This window comes from Nyctereutes procyonoides, unplaced genomic scaffold (assembly GCF_905146905.1).
Source record: "Nyctereutes procyonoides isolate TBG_1078 unplaced genomic scaffold, NYPRO_anot_genome, whole genome shotgun sequence".
Lineage (NCBI taxonomy): Eukaryota > Metazoa > Chordata > Mammalia > Carnivora > Canidae > Nyctereutes > Nyctereutes procyonoides.
In genome coordinates, this window is record NW_026575125.1 from 9,338,650 (window position 1) to 9,344,300 (window position 5,651).

Here is a 5,651-nt window from a genome sequence, read left to right on the forward strand (position 1 = left end):
CCCCAGGCCTCAGCAAACCAGGATGCGTGGTCACCCTCGTTCTGTCCTCTACGGTAGCTGGTCCTGTATCCCCAGCGCCGGCCCTAAGGACTCCCATGAGCGTGGCTCTGATTTTGTGCCCGGCCATATGACAAGCCCAACTGGGTGCCAGTGACCTGTGACGTCACAGTTCTTACTGAATACGTTGTCAATTAACTGTAGAAGCTGAAGAGCCGTAGTCACAAATAAAGGAGGGAAAAGGGACACACTTCTAACATTTAATTAGAAAGATCATAAAGAAAATAAATATGTAATTTATTTATATTTATTTATTTATTTATTTATTTATTTATTTATTTATTTATTTATTTATTTTGGGACACACTTTTAGAAAATGCGTTTGAGGGGTGCCTGGCGGGGCCCAGTCGGTGAAGCATCCGCCTTCAGCTCAGGTCATGGTCTCAGGGTCCTGGGATCAAGCCCCGTGTCCAGCTCCCTGCTCAGGGGAGAGCCTGCTTCCCTCTCTTCCTCTGCCTCTCCCCCCTGCTTGTGCTCTCTCTCTGTCAAATAAACAAATGAAATCTAAAAAAACCAAAAAACCAAAAAACAAAGAAAATGCATTTGAGACCTGGGCTGACTGTCAGTCATTCCCACAGCGGCCCTCAATGCCATAAGTGGTCTTTAGAGACCCCACGTCACAGTCCAAGCAGAAGGCAGTGTGTCCCGAACGTTCACTGATGGACATTGGCCTCTGCACTTGGGGGGGCGGGGGTCATGGATCCGTGAGCACTTGGCCATCCGTGTCTGAGGATGTCTAATTCTCTGATTTTCTCTAGACAAGGGAGCGTTAAATCCAGTATCTTCTGACGTTGAAGCCAAGACTACGAATCACAGGAAAAGAAATGAAGGACTCCGCCTGAATTTGTGTCACTCTTTAACGTCATCACGGTGATTCCTTGGGGACACATCTTGATGTGTGTGTGCTGTAGAATGACCTCCTGCAGGAAGTGCTGCTGACATGTACTCATCTGAGGGACCAAGGAACCAACCCTAAATGTCTTTGAGCCCCAGAATATCGTCTGTTTAGGACTGGGGCTACTGAGCAGTGTCCTGGTATTGAAAAAGGGACAGACCCGTGTCTTCTGCATGGTGCGTTCATTCCCACACTAACTGCATTCAGAGCCTTCAAAGAGCAACACTTGGCGGAGACAAAATTCACAGATGTCCCATGAATCAGAGAGTGTGCGGAGAAAGGCCAGTTGGCACAAGAAGACTAGGGGTTGGGATCCCTGGGTGGCGCAGCGGTTTGGCGCCTGCCTTTGGCCCAGGGCGCGATCCGGGAGACCCGGGATCGAATCCCACGTCGGGCTCCCGGTGCATGGAGCCTGCTTCTCCCTCTGCCTGTGTCTCTGCCTCTCTCTCTCTCTGTGACTATCATAACTAAATAAAAAAAATTAAAAAAAAAAAAGACTAGGGGTTTTTTTTTTGTTTTGTTTTGTTTTCATTTTGGCTTTTTTTTTTAAAGATTCTATTTATTCATGAGAAACACAGAGAGAGAGGCAGAGACACAGGCAGAGGGAGAAGCAGGCTCCATGCCGGGAACCCGATGCGGGACTTGATCCCGGGTCTCCAGGATCACACCCTGGGCTGAAGGCAGATGCTCAACCACTGAGCCACCCAGGAGGCCCAAGAAGACTAGTTTTTGATGAGTCACTGATTCCTTCCCAGTTGGCCTTGGTGCGGCCATGAACATGGTTCCACCCCGGTGATCTGAAGAGGTTTTGTTCCACGCACACAACTTGGGCGCTGTAATCGACCTAAGAAATGCCACTTGCTCCCATGTCTTGTGATTCTTGTGAAGGCTTTGGCTGGATGCTTTCTTCCATGGGATCAAGTGAAGGAGTGGGTCTCCTTTCTTTCACTCACCGATCGTCCTTTACGAAGCACCTGCCAGGGGACCGTCATTTAGGATGGGGGGGCTCTGAGTAGGTGGGCGAGAAATAAAACACATGGCGAAGGCTCCCATGTGTCCAGCCGAGACAGTTGGCATGGACTGCTTTGTACACAGCTGTGTGACATAGACCACACATACACGACACACACGGTGCCCCCCCTTGTGGACACGATCATCTATTTGGGGCCCGGGTAGTCGTGGTGGTGGGGGGTTAGGAAAAGCTGGGAATGCCACCTGCCGGGGCAAACCCTCGGCGGTGATCGCAATGCCTTCTCCCCCTCCCCGTTTTGTGCTACGACCTGCTCTGGTTTTGTGCACATTCCTTGGCGGGTTGCTGCTCTTTGGGTCCTGTAAAAAAAAAAATCTAGAACCCGAAGGGTTTCTATCGTGAGCCTACCCAGGCAGTCACACTCGGCACGACACGGAAACACAACCAAAGTGCATCTCTTTAAAAAGTGCGATCGGGATCCCTGGGTGGCTCAGCGGTTGAGCATCTGCCTTCGGCCCAGGGCGTGACCCCAGGGTCCTGGGATCGAGTCCCAGCATCGGGTTCCCGGAGGGGAGCCTGCTTCTCCCTCTGCCTGTGTCTCTGTGTCTCTCTCTCAGTCTGTGTCTCTCGTGAATAAATAAATAAAATATTTTTAAAAAAAGTTTATACAATTAAGTAATTAAGTAGCAGAGGAGATGCCTTTGAAGCAATCCTTTTGACAGACACAACTGGAAGGAGGTCAGTATTCTTTTATATTTGAAAAAAACATTTAATTAGAAGGATCATCTACCTGGGTGGCTCAGCGGTTTGGTGCCTGCCTTTGGCCCGGGGCGTGATCCTGGGGACACGGGATCGAGTCCCACGTCGGGGTCCCGGTGCATAGAGCCTGCTTTTCCCTCTGCCTGTGTCTCTGCCTCTCTCTCTCTGTGTCTCTCATGAATAAATAAATAAAATAAAAATAAATAAATAAAATAAAAAGTGCGACCACATCCCCTCCAGGGTAAAAACCTGCTTTAAGAGATGTCTCGGCTTTGCTAGCCATTTCTGGTGTGCTTCTGCTGTTAAGCGTGTTTTCCTACATCCGCTGGCTTCTCCTGCTTATCACGGATTTTTCTCAGAGCCAATTTGTTCCCCAAGGAATGTCTCAGGGTCCCTGATGGAGGCCTTTTGGGGAGGGGCGGGGAGGCGGGAGGGGAGGAGGGAAAGCAGGGGGAAGATGGGGGTCCTAGCAAGGACCAGCCTTTCCCTGAGCTCAGCTGCCTCTCCCCGGGGACAGATGCCCTCTGCTCCCTCCTTTTTGTCCCTCGGGCCATTTTTCTTTGCTCCCCCAGGAGAAATTATGTCAGAGTTTCTCAACCTTAACTGGATATTTGGGGCTGGATCACCCTCTGTGGTGGGGGCCGCCCTGTGAACTATAGGATGTTCAGCAGCCTCCTTGGCCTCTACCTAGGAGACGCAGGTAGCAATGCTCCCCCCCACCCCCAGCCACCCACACACGTTTGTAACAACCAAAAACCCGTCTCCAGACACTGCCACATGTGCCCTGGGGGCAAAATCGCCCCTGGTTGAGAACCACCGATGGATTCTAACCAAGACCTTCTTCCTTGATCCTGTCTCCTGACATTCACTCAGGTCAGAATTCCAGAGAAGATCCATCCTGGCTTCTGGACCAATTTCAAGTAGAAAAGCAGCCTGGAGCAAAGTGAATAAGGCAATGGCGATCATCAATCACTTAAAAAATTTAAGCGGCACTGTTTTGGCAGGACTTGAAATTAATACCGAAAAAATCACATTCTCCTTTTGGTGCAGGGCTGCAAACACTGATCCCTGCTTCTGGCAGGAGGTGGGTGAGATTTGAGCAAGTCACTAACTTATTGGTTTCCTCAGTGTCCTCTAGGAATGGTTCCAGCCTTAGAATGGGTCATGAAGTGTGTTTTGCTTTTTGTTTTTGTTTTAATCAAGAATCTGATTAAGCGACGCCTGGGGCTCAGGCTAGATTGAGCATCTGCCTTCATCTCAGGGCGTGATCCCAAGGTCCTGGGATCGAGTCCCACATCGGGCTCCCTGCATGGAGCCTGCTTCTCCCTCTGCCTGTGTCTCTGCCTCTCTCTCTCTCTGTGTCTCTCAGGAATAAATAAAAATCTTTTAAGAAAGAAAGAAAAACGGATTAAAGCAGAGCAACCCTCAAACAGGTAACTGAATTTTGGCCTGACCTCAAGTGACCTCCGGAAGGCAGAGTTTTTGGTGCACGGTGCAGGTGGCGGGTTTGGTGGCCCTTCAGTAATTCTTCACCCAGCCGTGAGAGGCCCGCATGAAAGCTAATGGTGATGCCAAAGGCCATGGAACTGCCATGCGCTAAAAGGGCCAAAGTCTCCCGTGTTCAAACCAGAGTCCATCACTTCTTGACAAATGTCACGGAATTAATTGGATTTGGGAGTGAGATGGAACATTCGAGACTGAGTGAGTCCCCTCTCATTTTACAGGTTAAGGCTCAAAGAGATGGAATTTATTGGCTCAGTGAAGCCACACCGTTCCTTAGAAGAAACAGGACCTCTTGCCGCTTCGACTGGAGATGTTGGCAGGAACCCAGGTCACCTCTGATGACCAACTACTGTATCACGGTGGCGCACTTTATCATTAGGCCTCAGGGCAGTGAGGAGAAGCACACAATGTGCTGTGCTGACTTCCATCAACCTGGAATGCTTCCTTCCGCAGATTTGGTTGTTCACCTTCTTTCTTCCAGAAATTCTTAATTGCACTCCCTGCCATTGCCTGGTCCGTTTTCAGGGTCCTACCAACACGGGGAGATTCAAAACAATGGCACTGGGTCATGGATGGTTTTCAGATCATGATTATTTTGTAGGACAGTGGTTCTCAAAGTGAGGTCCTGGACAAGCCACATCTGTATCACCAGGGAACTTGGGAAAAATGTAAATTCTCTGCTTTCCCCCTTCCCCTGCCAGCTGTATTGTATCAGAAACTCTGGGTATAGGCGGTGTGGCTTGCATGGGGAGGAGGGGCAGGCATGGGGTTCAGCGCACCAAAGTTTGAGAACTACCCTGTAAGGCCACGTTTTCTAGTCGAGTAGTGGACAAACTTGGTTGCGTATCAGAACCACCTCAGAGGAGCTTCGAAAAATATTGGTTAAATGAAATGGATTTAAAAAAAATTGTAACTGTGTGTGACGATAGAGGTGAACTAGACTTCTTGTGATCATTTCTCAATATATACAAGTATCAAATCATCACGTCGTACACCTAAAACTAATAAAATGTTATATGTCAATTATGTCTCAGTTTCAAAAACGATGAATTTGTTGCCTGGGCCTTGCCGAGGTAGTGATCCGTGTGTGTCGTGTAGAGGAAGATCCTTTCCTGCTTTAATAAACGTGCTTCTGATTCGGGTAAGTTGCTGTCACGTTTCATGGTGCATGACTGTAACTCTCGTATTCAACTCAAAAGTTAGGCCTGCTTTGTGGACATTTGGAGGGAATAACGGTTTTCAATTTATCTGAAGATTCAAATGTCCCTAGAATAGAAGTTTCTTTCTTTTTTTCTTTTTTTAAAAGATTTTATTTATTTATTTGAGAGACCACAAGCAGGGGGAGGGGCAGAGGGAGAGGGAGAAGCAGGCTCCCCACTGAGCAGGGAGCTAGACAGGGAGGGGACTCGATCCCAGGACCCCGGGATCATGACCAGAGTGGAAGGCAGACCCTCAACAGACTGAGCC